This window comes from Humulus lupulus, chromosome 4, assembly GCF_963169125.1.
Source record: "Humulus lupulus chromosome 4, drHumLupu1.1, whole genome shotgun sequence".
In the NCBI taxonomy this organism is placed as follows: Eukaryota; Viridiplantae; Streptophyta; class Magnoliopsida; order Rosales; family Cannabaceae; genus Humulus; species Humulus lupulus.
The window spans coordinates 225,140,932-225,159,768 of NC_084796.1; the positions used below are offsets into that span (position 1 = coordinate 225,140,932).

At 36.4% G+C, this 18,837-nt stretch overlaps 1 protein-coding gene across 5 annotated transcripts in view; it reads right to left on the bottom strand.

The window, feature by feature from the left end:
• The window catches only part of LOC133831256 (LEAF RUST 10 DISEASE-RESISTANCE LOCUS RECEPTOR-LIKE PROTEIN KINASE-like 2.4), a 53,645-nt gene that overhangs the window by 14,797 nt on the left and 20,011 nt on the right, over window positions 1–18,837 (bottom strand). The window contains exon 5 of one of the 5 annotated variants that reach the window (XM_062261497.1): window positions 8,234–8,423. The exons of the other annotated variants lie outside the window; for them this stretch is intronic. The gene's annotated coding sequence lies outside the window, so the exon portion shown is untranslated. Of the gene's footprint in view, window positions 1–8,233; window positions 8,424–18,837 lie in introns of those variants that run through there. 5 annotated transcript variants of the gene reach the window in all.

Consider the following 18,837-nt stretch of genomic DNA (forward strand, 5'->3'; position numbering starts at 1 on the left):
ATCTGGGATGCTAACCTTGTGTTGGTCGCAAAGCCAAACGGGAAGTGGAGAACTTGTATTGATTTCCTCGATCTCAACAAGGCTTGTCCCAAGGACTATTTCCCACTACCAAGAATTGATCAGTTGGTAGACGCCATAGCCGTTCACGAGCTCATGTCTTTTATGGACGCGTATTCTAGATAGAACCAGATCGCGATGAACCCTTCAAACCAAGGGCATACCAGCTTCATGACTGAGCATAATGTATATTGCCACAAAGTTATGCCATTCGGGCTGAAAAATGCCAGTGCTACATACCAACGATTAGTCAACAAAATGTTGGCTACCCAGATCCGGAGAAACATGGAGGTGTATGTCGATGATATGCTTGTTAAATCAAAGACTGTGAGTAATCATGTGTCCGATCTAGAATAATGTTTTGGCATGTTGAGTAAATAAGACATGAAGTTGGATCCTTAGAAGTGCACTTTTAGAGTTGCGTCGGGAAACCCATGTATTATGTAAGTAAGAGACTTCTCGGAGCTGAATCATGGTACCTATTGATAGAAAAGCTTGCGTTCAGTTTCATTTTGGCTTAAAGGAAGCTCAGTTCGTACTTCAAGTCCCATTCTATTCACGTCTTAACCGACCAACCTTTAAGGCGGTTTCTGCAAAAACCTATAATGTCGGGATGTCTATTAAAATGGGCCATCGAACTCAGCCAGTTCGAGATATTATATATGCCACGGACAACAATCAATAGTCAAGCCCTTGTTGATTTTATGGCTAAGTGCACAGGTTTTCAAGATGAGCTGATAAGGGAGCTGGTGCAGGAATTATGGAAAATCTTTGTTGGTGGATCGTCTAATAAGAACTAATCAGGAGCTAGGATAATCTTAATCTCACCTGAAGGGCATCGATTCCATACAGCTCTCAGGATTGGATTTGAAGCATCCAACAACGAAGTCGAATATGAGGCCTTATTGGTATGGCTAAGGGTGACGAAAGAGCTAAAGGCAAAAGCCATCCAATGTTATAGTGATTCTTAGCTCGTAGTCAATCAGATATTGGGGGAATACCAAGCTCGAGGCATCAAGATGGCGGCCTACTTAGCTAAGGTAAAAGGCGAGTTTTCTGAGTTCGAGTTTAGCTCTGTTGAGCAAGTACCCCACGAGTAGAATTTCCACACTGATGCTCTGGCTCGACTTGCTACCACCAAAGAGGCGTATACATTGAATGTAGTTCTGATGGAGTTCTTGGAAAGCCCAAGTATAACAGCAGAAACAGTTGAGGTCCAAATGATTGAAGTAAAACTGACCTGGATGACCCCCATAGTGGAGTACCTCACAACCGGAAATCATCTTGACGATCGAAAGGATGCGAGAAAGTTGCTTTATTAAGCTCCGCGGTATGTTATGGTTGAAGGGATCCTATATTGACGAGGGCATTCGCTGCCCCTCCTACGATGTGTTCTGCCTGAGGAAGCACATACTATTTTGCAAGAAATACACAAAGGCTTCTGTGGAGATCATGCTGGGGCGCAAAATCTATCTTTAAAGGTACTGAGACAGGGCTAGTTTTGGCCTAAACTAACAAAGAACTCGATCTCATATGTGTAGAAGTATGACAAATGCCAACGCTTCGCCATAGTTTCTCGAGCTACTCCTATCGAGCTAACCATGATCTCATCCCCTTGGCCGTTTGTAGCATGGGGAATTGACTTAATTGGTTCTTTGCTGACAGGAAAAGGATGAGTTCGTGATGCTGTTGTCGCCATCGATTACTTCACGAAGTGGGTGGAGGCTGAACCTTTATCAACCATCACCATGAAGAGAGTTTTGGACTTTGTTGTGATGAATATCATATGTCGATTTAGACTCCTGAAAAAGAATGTGTCAGACAATGGAACTCAGTTCAATAGCGATCTCTTCAAAGACTTCTGTGAAAAATATGGCATAACCAAGAGTTTCTCGTCGGTAGCATACCCAAAGGTTAATGGTCAGGTCGAGGCCGTAAATAAGACCCTAAGGGCAAGCTTAAAGAAATGATTAGATGAAACCAAGGGATTATGGCCCGAGCAGCTCCCACAGGTAGTCTGAGCCTACTGGACCTAACATCGAACCTCCACAAGACATACCCATTTTTCCCTGACCTTTGGAAGTGAGGCTATGCTTCCAAATGAGGTGTTGGCGATGACCCACAAACAAAAGACCTTTGATTAGGATCATAATCATGAGCTACTTAGTGCATCCCTCGATCTAATCGAAGAAAAATAAGAGGCATCCCAATTACAGCTCACCCATTACTAACAGAAAATCACTCGTTACTTCAATTAGAAGGTAAAAGGACGCAGACTCGGATCTCGGATGAGGCGATTTGATTCTCCGAAGGGTCTTTTTAGCAAATAAAGATCCCAAGGACGGTGTGTTAGAGTTGAACTGGGAAGGACCATATTAGATTGTGGAATCCTGTGCAAAAGGACTTTCAAGCTAGCCTGGCTAAGTGGAGAAATAGTCCCATGGACCTCGAATGCCCTGCACCTAAAAAAATATTATGAATAATTTTGTTGTTTTTAATGCTTTCAGAGTTACTGTTTATGTAAGGCTTGTTAATAAAAATCATTTTAGTTTAATAACAGTCAAATTATTAAATAATCAATTTTATCATTTTGTTATCACGAGCTCACTTTGTAAAAGCAACCTAGAGCATTTATACGTAATAGTTGCTTGGGGGGCATATAACCAAAGAGAGTTTTTAAACTTAAAGTTTGGAAAAATTGATTATTCAACCGCTTTTTAAAGCTCGACTTTTCAAAATTTGGAACACGAACTAAGTTTGAGAAATTTTTAAAAATCCCTGGATATAACCAAGTCCGAGGCCTAATTCCTAACAGGTACAATGCTATTAAGCCTACCAAAATCCCTGGATATGACCAGGTCCGAGGCCTGATTCCTAACAGGTACAATGCTATTAAGCCTATTAAGAAACCTTGGATGCGACCGGGTCCACGACTTGATTCTTAATAGGTATGACGCAATTAAGCGAGCAAAATATTGGATACAACTAAGATATCGATAAAATCTATCCCGATCAAAAGACAACCCCTAAGATTTCGAATGTACAAGAATCTAAGGATTCACAGACATGAGAAAACAATAGATTGAGAGGAACACACATAGATAACAAGTTAGATATATATTCAAAAGTATATTGTTATCTCAAGGAGAAAAAACCTCGTCCTAAGCCTGAAGGCAAATGTTTTGGTTCCTAGGGACTTAATTACAGAAGCATAAAAGATAAAACAAAAATAGTAAATCACTGGGGTCCTTCAACTTGCTCCAAAGAGGTCACCTCCTCGCCATCTCCCTTAACAGCTTCAGAAGCTTCGACGGTCTCCGAGGGTTCTTGTGAGAACCAAATCTTGAACCTAGCAAGATATGGTTCCCATAACTCTGGCTGCATAAAGGATAAGTTTTCGTCCTGGTTAAAAGTCCAGCAACAATAAATCATCTCCTCCATTTGAGTTGATGACTCTGCAGCCTCTTCTTTGGCTTTGGCCTCGACCTCATAAAGATTCTTTCTAAGCCCCTCATTCTCGGGTTGCAGTTGCTCCAGTCGACGATTCACTTCTACGACCCTATTCTTGGCAACTCGCTCACCTTCCTAGGAAGGAATCAAGGCATCCTTCGCAGACCGCTCACACTCTTGGGAGGAAACTAGTGCGGCTTTGGCAGACTGTTCGCCCTCTTAGGCAGTGCTCAAGGCGGCCCAGAGCTCCTCATCCCTAGATTTAACCCGAGAAATTCCTCGGAATTGAGTTAGGATAGACTGTGAAAGGATAAGGCAAGTCAACAATAGTTTAAAAAAAATTAATGAGAATAGAAAAAGAAAAAAGAGTGAGAAGGACTCACTGTGAGGTTCATCCCCATAGCAGATTCGAGGACGTCCTCAAGTCTTTGGTGTTGGCTTTGTAGGCACGGTTGACCATATGGCTTGCCATCTCGTACACAGTACCCCAAAATGCCTCATGGATCTTGGCCAGGTTGAGTGGCTGGATTGGGATCTGGACGGTGGGAGCCTTACTTTGGATCACTTGAGGTATAGGTGGAGGAAGAGGAGGCGAATCTTGATGAACCGTGACTGCTGTCACTGGAGCTACAGGGAAGGTTTTTGGTGGCTACTCCAGGGTGGAGCTGACACCTTTGTATTTAGCTGGAGACTGTGTGGTAGCCCCAGTCTTGGGAGTTTGCTTCTTTGTTATTCTAGCCCTCTTCACCACAGGACCAGCTCCAGAACTGCCAGCCTTAAAAGCACCCCTCAAGCTGGGGGCATCTGGCTGCTCCATCTCTTTGCCTTAAAAAAGAATGAGCAGAAGGTTCAAATATAAGAAATATTTATTCTAAATAATGTAAAAGTAAGAAATAGAGCAAGAACCCTACCCTTCGAGCTAGGGGATGAATCTAGTATGATCAGCTCGGGGTTATGGACTGGGCTAGGCAAATCCTCTAACTCTTGGATTAACGGAGGTGGGGCAGAATCTAAATTATTACCTCTTCTGTCCTAGGGGGTTCAAGTCCTTCTTCGGGGTTGGACTCATCTACGTACTGCCTAAAACAATGGGCATATACACCCTGACGCAAGGAAGTCCAGGTCTTACAGTTTTTCCCATACTCCTAAAAAATGGAGGACCTACAATTGAGAGTGTTGTCAACCACAATGGTCCATTTGGGGTAGTTGTGGTCATAGCGTACCACCAAATGGTCCACACACTGAAGGAGGGTTGTGTTTAGGTCTGGGTCGGTAGGATGGCCACTAACGAACTGATTAGGGTTGAAGCGAATTAGTCTAAAGTTGGCAGTAGCCCGATCTAACTCTCTATATGGGTTACCTTGGCTAGAGGGGCTAACTGCTGCCCCGGACGCAGCTCATTCTCAATCAGGCCCCTGATTGTCTTCTAGAGCTTACCTTTTCCGCACCAGCAATGCCCGTCTTCTTCCTCCTCAATGTATTCATTGGTTGGCAAGGCTTCTTGAGGAGGGGGGAGCTTGAGGATAACAGGAAGAGGAACTTAGGTCCTGAGAGCCAGCATTTGACCCTTACTGATCAGATTGCAGGCCACCATGGTGGCATCATTCACAACTTGGTGGTAGTCTTTCTCCTTCGTAGGAAGACTAGACAACGTCTCATATTGACCCCCAAGGTTCTTAGATTGCCTTTCCCTCGCGAATATAGCTACACAAAGAATGAACTCAGTTAGAATACTTAAACAAAAAAAAAAGATGGGTGAAAGTGATAGAAAAAGTTCATGTTATGAATTCATTAAGATAGAGGACTTATGAGGGTGGTTGAAGTATCGGTGTTTGCAATTCTTGAACCCATTTGACATAAAGAACAAGTCTTTATAGTCATTTGGGTGGCTGGAGAGGTTAATGATAGAGGCTGAGTTGGGAAAATGAGCGAGGTAGTAAAAACTGTCACCTCGTCCCTTCTGCTCGGGATTGGCCTTGAGGCAGAAGAAATACATAATATCCGCCGGAGTGGGGACCTCCCACTCATGCCTCAGAAATAGATATTTTAACCCCGCCAGAAGTCTGTATGAGTTTGGCGGGAGCTGGAATGGAGCCAGTCTAACGTAGTTCAGGAAATCTGTGAAGTACTAGTTTAGTAGAAGGATGACACCTGCCTTCAGATGCTCATCACTCCACGCCCCATAGTCATCTTGGAGAGGGGCACAAATCTGCTCTCCTTCCAACGGAGGTCGGGCTTGGAGGCCATCAACTCCTATCTCGATCCCATGGCACACTAGGATCTTTCCCTGAGACGTTATCCGGGACACTATGTGCTCGACCTTGAAGAACGTGTTGGGGTCGATGATGAGTTCCCTCTCCACCACAGGGCCGAAGTGAGGAATTTGAGAGTTGAAGGCAAGTTTCTTGCCCTTATTATTCCTCTTGGGAGTAGTGCTTGCTACGTTTTTCATTGGGGAGCCATGATTTACCTCGCCTGACGACAAAACAACCTATTCGTGGCAACCTAAGACAATTACTAGTTACAACTGTAGAGGTATGAAGATCCAAGGGTTTAAGTGGTTTACTTTCAGGATCTAAAATTTACACGAGCTAAGGTGTGTTCTAGCTCAACGCGTGGTTCCACCCGTGGTCCTAGGCCACGCGCTTTGATTTCATGAAATTCCTTGATACTTTGGGATTCATGTGTTAAACTCATCAAACCCACTACTTTTCTCTTTGAAAGCGGTTTAATGGAAAACAGCTTAAGGAATCGTGACCCTTAAGCTATCCAAAACAAAACCCAAAACCCTTTCGACTTCTGCAGTTGAACAGGTATTCTAATTTATTTACCAGTAGCATTTTCTTTGTAAAACCCAAAAAATTTGCCCAGTTTTATGAATACCTTCTTTCTAAACAAACCTAGTATCGTTCATTTAGCCTAAACCGAACCCTATTTCCTATTTACACAAAGATGTATCCTAAACGATATTGAGAAAAGAACATTTTCGAAGTAAAAAACTCACTGGAAAATAAAGAATTGAAAGATTCAAACCAGGTGAGGAAATACTTACAGTTTATATGTTCGATTCAAAGGAAATGTCGATACATCCACAGGAAACTCCTTGAAAGCTTCTAAGAGTTTGAAAGGTGATGAAGGTTTTTGGGAGAAATTTGAGAAGAAAAATGGAAATTTTGTTTTTGAAAGGAAACTTTTTGAATGCAAAGGTGGTAAGGGTTCAGGAGCTAGTCCCTTATCAAATTCCCCCACATTTGAATTTTGTTAGTGTTGGGGTTTTATGCCTTAATTAAAACCCAAATTCTTTGTAATCTCATTTTATTATCAATAAAAGAATAGAAATCATTTTTTGACTTGGTTAATCACTTTGCTCACATGTTTTATTTTCATGATTATTTTTTTAATATAAACTTCTATTAAATCCCGAGCATATAGCTAATCTTATTTATAGTGACGTAATCACAGTGGAATATAAATATGATTATATGTTCAAAATAAGTTAGTCCTAAGATTAGTTAGTGCACCGGATTTACACTGACTTGCCAATCTATGATATGATCTACTTACACATTACAGTGTTATGTTCTTTCCAGAACATTAGCAAAGTAGATAAGATCGGATGTATTTGTTACATCGGACAGGACCGATATTGACAGTTGATAAGATAAGTAAACATGCCGTTATTGTCTATTCTAGTCATATCATATAGTTGACCATAGGTCAATTCAATCTCAATTCTGAGTGGTTAGTATTCTAACTGATTGTATTATTTGAGTTCTTTGACTTTTTCGTTACCAGCTTACCCTACGAACTAGCCCATACTTACATCTTGGGAACTCGGTAGTATAATTGAGTGGGAGTGTTAATCATAGATATGAACATCTATAGCTTCTGATGAAGAAGTGAAATGATGGTTTCCTTTTAGTTTGGTTCAAGGTGTTAAATGATAGAGATCTCATTTCAGTAATTAAATTAGTTTACTGAAATATCATTTACAAGGAACTAAGTGTTTTAAGGATAAAATACAATGAGGGGTAAAACGGTATTTTAGTCCTATCTCATTGTAGACCGTCTATAGAGGATTGAGTGACAATTATGGTTGTAACAATGGATAATTAATAGCGTATCTATATTTGTTATAGAGCGTTCTATGAATTCAAGAGTGCAATTCCGAGTCTATAGTGGAGTCACGAGGAATTAATAAGTTAGTAAATTTATTTGTTAGATTTATGATAACTTATTGGAGCTTGATTTCATAGGCCCATGGTCCTCATTGTACCTTGGATAAAATCATCTAGATAGTCTCAATTAATTGATTTAATCATCAATTAGAATTATCAAAGTTGACCAGGTCAATTTTGGATAATTTCACAGAGTTGTGTAATTTTGAGAAGAAAAGATAAATTATGGCAGATTTATTAATTAAGATAAATTTGTATCTAAATTAATAAATAAGTTTAAATCAAGGTTCAAATTATAAATAATTAACTTGATAAAGGATTTAAATAATTATTTAATTAAATCAATAGAAAATAATACAGGCCTTGATTTTAAGTCCAATGGGCTTATAATCAAATGAGAAATTTCACGGGCCTATAGCCCATGATAATTTCGACCTAGGGCTTCAAAATGGCTGTTATTTTATTGATTTTTTAATTAAATTAAATGGCCTAATTGAGTCTATAAAAGGAGTGCTTATAGAGAAGTCAAAACAAGGGTTTTTGATAAGTCAGATTTTCTGATAGTTTTATATTCTCTCTAAACACAAGTCCTTTTCTAAGCCACTTTGTTATTTTCTCTTCTTCTCTCTATATCTTTCTCATGTGTTGAGAATTGCCCACACTAGTCTAGGTGGTTCTAAGGATACATTGGAAGATCGTGAAGAAAATAGAAGATCGGTTCAGTTTCTTGATAATACTCTGCGACAAAAAGGATACAAGAGTTAGAGAAATTGAAGGAAGGACTCTTAATTCCGCTGCGTATATTGTAAGTATTATATTATTTGTTTCTCTTTGAATTCAATTTTAGAAACATGTTTTAGGCTATCTTGTATTAATTTGTTTAATATTAGATATACATGAAAATAAATAAAGATCCTGTATAAGCTTTTTCTAACAGTTAGTCCCTTAGCAAAACACTAAAATAACAAAACTAAAAATGAAAATAATAAAAAATAATCTAGACTCTCTAAACAAAGGTCTTGTCAAAAGCTTGAATGTCTCTGAGAATCACACTAATAAGTAATGCCAAAACAAATAATATTTTCATACTCTTTAAAATTTCAACTCCATGTGTAATTCACCATTTTATTTTCAAAAATAATTTACTAAGCACTTAATCACAACACCAACTCAAATGCATCAAATTTAATCCATACTTGTCAAATCATTTTCTTTTAAATCAGTCCCTATATACCAAAATGTTTTTCAATACAAAGAATCCACTCCATAGACATTAACTCATCATTCTCCACTAATATAAACACACAATGATCAAAAATCAAAAGGTCTTTATAGGCTTGTAATGTAAGGCTAAGGATAAGGGTAGTTGAGAAAGATACATTTAAGCTCAAATCACACCATAGCATACATCAATTCCATTCTTCGAACTTGCCCCAAATTTTCCCATACAATTAAAGAAATACCTATTTTTTCGTACTCTTCTTTCCATAATGATCTCACTATTTCTCCCACACTTATACTTTTGCAAAATTTGCATAAATGCATTTTTTTTTCATTACAAATCATCATTTTTTTCTTTTGTTTTTTTCCTTATTTTTTAATAATATTTCACGGATAGAATTAGAGATCATACACAAATTACAACCAACAAATAACCCATAAGTATTTCCCCTTTTTCTTTCTTTCAAATCATCCCACAAAATAAAAAATCATATATATAACCATGGTGCAATGGGTTACAAAGGAATTTTTTTTTTTAATGAGGTATTGGGTGAAAAATTTCGGTTCATAGAAGAAAAGTAACAATCGTCATGGATCAAACGTGGGAAACTAGGGATTATCATATAATAGGTTGGCTTGAACGGCTCAAACGATCCAAAGAACTGCCTTAATCATCTTCCTAATCATGTGTACTTATGATTTCGCCTCAAACAATTGATCAATGATTTCTAACGATTAAGGATACTCTTTCCCCAGCTCCCCTGGTGACTGATTCGTCAGTTCCCCAAGTTATCCAGGGAGTTCCTCCGGTTGCCATCCCAGCTTCTCATATCGAGGTGGCAAAATTTCCCAACCATCTTCAAGCTCTATTATAGGGCCTTACCAGTCAGATGGTGGCACATCTCAATCAGCTCTTCATTAAGGAGATGTAAGCGACTGAGGGAGAGCCTGCCTCTTATGTTCTGAACTCTGCTCTGGGATGTGTCTGACTGTGAGTTTCATTGCTTCTTTCTCATAATTTATCCCATATTTTCTGTAGTCTAACCCTTCATTTATATTCCATTGCAGTCATGTTTTGCCCAGATCTAGGCTGGAGAACGGATCTGTTTCACCCTTTCTGTGGAAGATCAATTCATGAAGGAGCTTGATGAGGTAAAGGACAGGTGCAAGCAGATCTAGGATGCAACTTCTAGGAACTGGATCAAGCTCGCGAAAAGAATCGATAGCTTGAGGTAGATCTGGAAACTTCTTGGAACAATGAAAAGATTGCCAAGGCGCATACCATGGAAGTGCTCCAATGCCGCGACTAGATTAAAGGGAAAGTCGATGCACAAGTCGAAGAACTCCAATTAAAGGTTACGAGAGTTGATGCAGAGTTGGTAGAGTCCTTCGAAAAAATGTTTTACATGGTCTAGTTCTTTAATTAGGAAGGTGACTTCTCCTTCTTAGACGCCTAGCTATGGGGGCGATACCTTGCCAAATTCCAAGATCAGCTGGAAAAAGTACTGGCCAAGACAGTGGACACAACCTCGGGGGTTGGAGGAAATGAAGGGGCAATCAGATTTATTCCCATGAGCACGTTGCCAGAGCTTAGAGTTAAAGGCCTTGTCCATTTATGCTTTATATATTTTTCTTTTTGGGGATGCTTTCATCCCTAGTAATTGGGCTTTTTAGGCCGAGAAAATTTCTTTAGGGCACTGCTCGAGGTTAATTATCATCGTTTAATTTGTACATACTTTCCTTACATGTGTTGGTTTTTTTATGTTCGATCTTTCTGCACCCCATTTCTATTAATTATTATCGTGTTTATAAACCTTGAAGTTTTTATACACTTGCATAGTTGTAGGGAGCGCATTTTAGATTGAGACATGTGCCTGATGGCTTGACCATTTACTTTCTAGTCGTTGACCTGGTTATATCCATAAATTTTGACCGCCTATTTGCACATACCTATTAGGATTCAAGCCCCAGACCTGGTTTAGCTCCAGGATTTTTGTACCTAGTTAAATTCTAGGATTTTTGTTTTTACTTTGAATTTTCTTAACTAAGTTTGCATTTGGAATTGCTTTGAAAACTCGTGCTTTAAAAAGCCAAAGATTTTCCAAATTCTAAGTTGCAAAAATTTATCTTAAGTTTGCAGAATATTTCAAAGACTATCGAGGGAAATATTCTCTCAAGTAGTCAAAATTTATAAATATTCTAGATCGCTTTTACATAATCAACTCGTGCTAAATAACAAGAATAAATTGAAAAGTTCTAGCACTGTGTTTAAATTACACAACAACATTATACTATTCAAATTCAAACTATAGAAAACATGAATTTTATACTTAAGCCTTACAAAAGATGAAATAAATAGAGTCTAACAAAATTTCCTATCACTAGTAATACTTCTTTAGATTCAAGGCATTCCAAGTTTGTGGAACTATCTTTCCATTTAACCGAGCTAGTCTGAAGGTTCCTTCCCATAAAATCTCCACGATCTGATAAGGTCCTTCCTAGTTCGATCTGAGTACACCATATTTAGGGTCTTTGTTAGCTAGGAATACCATTCCAAGCACTAAATCTCCTAGCTCGAGTCTTCGCTCCTTGACGTGGGGTCCTGTAGGCCTAGAGCACTTGTGGGAGTTGTTCAGGCCATAGCCCTTTAACGTCCTCTAATCATTTCTTTAGACTTGCCTTAAGAGTTTTTTTTACTACCTCGACCTTCCCATTGGTCTGGAGGTATGCCACTGAAGAAAAACTCTTAATTATGTTGTATTTCTCGCAGAAATTCGTGAACAGATTGCTATCAAATTGAATATCAATGCCAGGCACGATCTTCTTTGGGAGTCCAAAATAACATATTATGTTCTTCACTATGAAGTCCAATAATTTCTTCGAGGATATAGTCACCAAAGGTTTCTCAACCCACTTTGTAAAGTAGTACATTGCGATGATCGCATATCGAACTCCTGATTTGCTAGTAGGCAATGAGCCAATTAGGTCGACCCCCTATATAACAAATGGTCAGGGTGAGGAAATCATTTTTAACTCCATGGGTGCAGCTTGGGCAATGGTGGCAAAGCGTTGGCACTGGTCACACTTGAGGACATATGAGGTTGAGTCCTTCTTTAGTGTGGGCCAAAAGTAACCCTATCTTAGAACCTTCAAGGCCAAGCTTTGCCCCCCAGCATGGTCTCCACAAAATCCTTTGTGGATCTCTTTGAGGATAGCCTGCGCTTCCTCGGGCAGAACACATCTTAAAAGAGGCATGGAATGACCTTGCTTGTACAGAACCCCTTCGATTATAACTTACCTTGGGACCTGGTATAGCAATTTTTGTGTTTCCTTGCGGTCATCGGGCAGTTTTATAGATGTGAGGTATTCTACTATTTGGGTCATCCAGGTCGGTCCTTTGTGAATCATTCTGACCTATTTTAGCTTTTCCTCTATGCTATAATTTTCTAAGAGTTCCACAAGGACCACATTCAATGTTTTCACTTCTTTGGTGGTGGCGATTCGGGCTAGAGCATCTGCATTCGTGTTCTGCTCGCATGGAACTTGCTCGATGGAATAGATCTTGAATTTTGACAGTTCACTTTTTACCTTTGTGAGATAGGCTGCCATTTTGATTCCTCGAGCTTGATATTCTCCTAACACTTGATTAAATATGAGCTAAGAATCACTAAAGCATTGAATTTCTTTTACTTTCAGCTCTTTTGCTACCTGAACTCCAGCCAATAAAGCTTCGTACTCCGCTTCATTGTTGGACGCGTCAAAATAGTATCTGAGAGTCATATGGAAGCGATGTCCTTCATGTGTAATTAGGATTATTGCATCTCCAAATCCATTTTCGTTGGATGACCCATCAACGAAGAGTTTCCACAATTCTTATACTGGTTCCCTCATAGGTTCATTTTGGAACCCGGTACATTCAGCTACAAAATCAGCGACAGCTTGACCCTTTATTACTGTCTGTGGCTCGTACAATATTCAAACTAACTGAGCTCCATAGCCCACTTTAATAGACATCCCTATGCCTCAGGCTTTTTCAAGATCTACCTTAAAGGTTGATCGGTTAAGACGTGTATAGTATGAGATTGAAAATACGGCCTGAGCATCCTCAAGGCCAAAATCAGGTAGAATGCAAGCCTCTTAATCAAAGGATATCAGGACTCAACTCCTAGAAGCCTCTGACTTATGTAACACATTGGTTTCTGAGCCCAAATTTCTTCATGAACTAACATAGTGCTAACTACGTTCTTCGTTATTGAAAGGTACATGTATAGATATTCCCCAGCAACTGGTTTTGATAACACAGGGGGTTTAACCAGATGCTTCTTCAGATCTTAAAATGCATGTTCGCATTCTTCCATCCATTCAAATCGTATATTTCCTCTGAGTAGATTATAGAAAGGGGGACATTTATCCCTAGACGTGGATATTAACCGACTTAAGTGTTAGGAGTGTGTCCTAAAAGCATGTAAAAGACATTTGTTTTTTCTGTGAATAAATGAATACAATGGTTTATTATTATTGTTATATTTAGATTGTTAAATTATTGTTTGAATAGATTTGTAAATATCAGAAAAATTCCATATTCATTATTGAGGATGTGATCTTGTATTAGTACGAGAGAATTAAGATCACATGAATGAATAAAAATAGTCAACAACAACAAATTAAAGTTATGGAATTCTTTAATTGGAGTTGTAAGTATGGTTTACCAAGTATCATAATGATACAAATAATATAGATTCAGATTATTGATGTGGTAAGACATCTCGGTAAAGGTGCTTTGTATAATATGATTATATAAGACATGGACAGATATAAATTAAAGTCTTTATCCAAAAACCATTTAACAATAAAGACTTTTAATTCATATAATAACTAATGATCATTTATATATCAACCTAAATCCTGAGTGTTCATGAACTCCTATTCATGTTTATTAAATCTTTTGATTCATTCGTTAAGGTCTCTTCAAAGAATGAGGCAACTGACTTTTGTTTTGGAGATTTAATATCATGGATGGCTGGGAACATGTATCAACAATACGGAATCTAATCTTTCCTAACGGATCGTATATTAGTTCCCTTAAGGGTTAATTATGGAACTGAATGATTTTGAGCTCAAATCAATAATTAGATTATAGATTAATTATTCACTAGTGAATTAATGGTACTTAAGGAATAAGAAGTAAATTAGAAAGGTAAAATGGTAATTGTTCCATTCTTATATATGAACTGATTAGTTAGAGGGTTGAACTATTGTAAGATGGTTATATCAATGGATGACTTAAGATAAGATTTCTGTAAAATTATATCTATAATATAAAGAGTGCAATTCTGAATTTATAGTAGAGAAATATCAGAATTAATAAATTAACTATTATAATTAAAGAGTTTAATTATTTAGTTTCAATTTATTGAAGCTTAATGTTATAGGTTCATGGTCCCCGAAATGGCTCGAACAAACACTGACAAAGGTAAATACAAAAATGGGCAAAATGACTTATTTGATAAGAAAAATATTTTTTTATGTATAAAACATAATTATTGAATAATTATGTGTAATTAATTAATTGAGAATTAATCAATTATTTGATTTAACAAAAATATAATTAATTTTGAATTAATTTATTTTTGGGATTTTGTGTTTAAATAATAATAAAAAATGGGAAAAATCACATGCCATCTCTGGCATGTGGTACACGTTTAGCACAGTGCACAGTCACTGTGCTACACGCATAAGAGACTCTGAGCAGTTTCTTGGTTCCACACTTTTAGTTATTTAAATATTAAATAAATAATGAGATATTGTAATATGATTAAAATATTATTATTTAAACATAATCTGATAACTGATTAGTTATTTTCAAATTGTTTAAAATAACTAATATTTTATTTTTAATATATTAGATATATTAAATATAGGATATCCGTTTTTCAGAACGTAACTTTTCAGAGACAGAAAAATATCTTGAAATCTCTCTAAGAGAAAAAGAACAGTGATACAAGCATAGGTCACTGTTCTTCACAAACTTAGGTCCAAACTTTATCATATCTCATGTGTTGAGAATATCTGATAAATTGATTTTGCCTACTATTTTGTATAGCGAGCCCACACTCGTTCTTTGTGTGCTAAGAACATTTTGGAAGATCTTGGTGTGAGATCTCAAAGATTTTGCCATACAAAAAAATAGCAGCAAGGAAGGACCTAAGGTAATTTTCTATTCATGTCTTTAATTCAATATATATATATATATGCATGTGAAGAAGTAGATCTAGAAATCTTGTGGGATTAAATTAACAATTTGATTGTTGTTCCACTGCGTAAAATCTCTGATTTGATCTATAAAAACCAACAAATGGTACCAGAACCATCTTCACACACACATATATATATATATTGAATCTGTGTGGGTTTACTTTTATGTATTTATTTATTTTGATGAATGAATGGATGGCTTAATATGATTGAATGCATGGAAGTGTTGAATTGTTAATTATATGGTATTTTTGGGTTAGGATTTGTTTATGATTAGATCATTGTGTAAGCCAATACAGAGCATAGGATTTATGTAATTTTATTTGGTTTTTGACACCATAAAATTGTAATTTCGATCACACAAAAGTTAGAACGGAGCCCGGGATTCAAAATTCAGCCACCGTTCTTCCGAGGCCGCCCTCCGAGCCACTGCCGGGACGTCGTACGGACGTCTATACGGACCGTACGGACGGATCCGTACGGATCCGTATGGTTCCGTACAATTCAGTCCCGGCAGCCCCGTTTGACGCCATGTGTCCCCGTCCTGCTGGTCCATATTTTTTTTTATTTTTTCTGAAATTATTCTGTTATTTTTTTAATTTTAAAATGTTATATATCCTATTTATTAGAAATTTGATATTTTAATAATGTAATAATTTTGTTATCCTAACAAACTTTTTGAAAATCTTATTTCAAAATTTAATTTTAAAAATAACATATTTTAATTAAAAATTTCAGTTTCTAATTTTAATTAAAAGTTGTTTTAATTAAAAAGAAAAAGAAAAATAATGATTATTTAAAAGTTTGTTTTAATTAATCAAAATAATTAGAATTTTTTTTTCTTATTTTAAAAAGGACCAACAACGACACATATCCTACCGACAGTACAGTAAAGAAGCCCGATGGAGATCAATGCGGTTTTATTTTATTTTTTAATTTTATAAAGTGGTTGTAAAATTAGAAATACCCAAAAGCACCCGATTCAACATTTATTGTTTATTTATTTAAATAATTATTTTCATGTGATTGATAACATGTTCATGCATTTTATGCCATACATAAAAACTCACACAGTCATAATCATGCATCTCATTAGTAGAAACATGATTATTAGGATTGTCCTATATGTTTATATGAATTGTTTTGCGAAATCAATTGCATGTAAATTACTTAGTTTTATTTTTGAAAACTTGGTAAAATATCACACCAATTTTAAGTCTTTATGACTTAATTTCTTTAAACCAACTTTATTTTAAAATTGTTTTTTTTTTTAGTAAAGTTTAGATGAACATAATTGGTAATTTAAAATTGGATATGGACCTAGAAACTCGCTTTCTTTCCAATTTTAATTATGTTCATAAGGTTTAAAGATGTTATAATTAATTTGGAATTAATTAGGTTAAAAACACTTATTTCAAAATAGTTAGTGAGAGAGGGTTGATATCTCAAACATAACCTGTGGTCTCCATTATTAATATAACACCGTGAGATATGAATAGCGCCTTGCGACGGCTTTGTTTTCGTCCCCCTAAGGAATGTATCTAGACATATCAATAGCAAGGTTGTATTTCTTACAAAGATAGGAACTAATGATGTATTTTAGGTTTGACCGACCCTAAGGCGGCATGTCCTAAGTTAAGTCATGAACTCCGAAATAATGGATTACACTCACAAAGTTATGATTAAGCTTTTGCAGTGGATAATCATAACTTAACCAAACTAAGCGACACTTTAATGTTTAAAAGAGAAAATAAAGAGTTATTTTAAGTTTTAAACAATAAAGATAAGAATGTCTTATAAATTCTCTAAAATTAATTTGGCCGACCCTAAGGTGGCACTTTAATAGTTATAAAATTTTATTGTGGAAATTAATCTTTATTTTATGTGTTTTAATTGTGTTCATGCATCATGTTTAACTTCCGAAAACTTTGATATTTATTTTTCTAAATATAATAATATTTATTTGTATTTATTTATTGCCAGCAAAAATGTCTATTGGTGAATTACACACCGATGCTTTTCTCAAATCCTTGGTTTTTGAACCTGAAAAATGCAACACTGGTTTCAAGGCATGTTGACCAATTTTTCTTATAAGAAGATGATGTCAACAGTCTGTGAAAAATCTCCAATATAACCACCTCTGGCTACTAGCTATGAAGTAGAAGAAAAATATGCAAATTGGATGAAATCCGATCGGTTAGCACGTTATTGCATGCTTTCAACCATGCCTGACGAAACAAAGGAAAAATATATACACTATGACTCAGCACATGAGATGTCGCGAGCAATGACAGAGGAAGTCTTTGCTGAGTGTCATCGTTTATATCAAATGAAAAAGGTAAATAAGATTTACATATATTTTTTCGACTTTGAATAGTAGATTCAAATACTATGAATATCAGATTCAAAATTTGGGATAGTAGATTCAAAAATCTATTCCACTAATCTATTTTTGTTTTGTTTTTCCTTTTGCAGAATCAGAACCCTGAAAAGGAGGAAGAGACTGATGAGGATTTTGGTAGCGAGTAAAGAGCTGGAGAAGTTGGAGAGTAGTTTTTATTTAGTAATTTTATTGTTAGTTGAACAATTTAAATTTCTTTATTTTGTTTTAGAAATTTTAGATTTCTTTAAACAAAGAAAACTATAGTCTAGAAACCTAGTTTATTATTAATAATTTTGATTATTAATGTTTGGAAACTTATTTATAATTTTTTGCATAACATTTATTTCTTTTATTAATAAAGTAGTTATTATTTAAAGAAATTATCTATTTTCTTGTTATGCAAATGCTTTGGGATAAACAAAGTTTACATACCTATAATGAATGACAAATTTTTATAATAAAGAATTATTTAAAAACAGCTAATCCTAAATCTATTAAGCTGATTCTGATAGTGAGACATATCTGTAGCACTTGAGATTGTGCCATATTGGTCTAGACAGAATAAATAGGCTTGTAAAGGATAGTCCTTTAGGAGAACTATCTATTGAATCTCTCCCTGTTTGTGAATCCTGTCTAGAAGGCAAAATGACCAAGAGACCTTTCTCTGCTAAAGGATCAAGAGCCACAGAACAACTTCAGCTAGTACATACGGATGTTGCAATCCACTTTATGTACAAGCAAGAGGAGGTTATGGATATTTTGTCACTTTCATTGACGATTATTCAAGATATGGTTACCTATACTTAATGCAAAGAAAATCTAAATTTTTTAGAAAGTTCAAAGAATTTCAAGCAGAGGCTGAAAAGCAATTAGGTAAATCACTAAAAAGCACTTCGATCTGATCGAGGAAGAGAGTACTTGGATTTTGAATTCGAGGACCATTTACGCGAGCATGGCATTCAATCCCAACTCACTACACCTGAAATGCCATAGTAAAATGGTGTTTCAGAAACACGGAATAGAACGTTATTAGATATGATTAGATGAATGATGAGTTTCTCATCATTACCACTGTCATTCTGGGGCTATGCGATTCAATGTGTTCTATACATATTGAATGTTGTTCCATCTAAGTCTATCCAAAAGACACACATAGAATTATAAAGTGGTTGTAAACCTAGTTTACACTATTTTCGAATTTGGGGATGTCCTGCACACGTGCTTAAAAGGAAAGACTGGGAAGTTTGAATCACGCTCTGAAGTGTGCATGTTTGTGGGATATTCGAAAGAGAC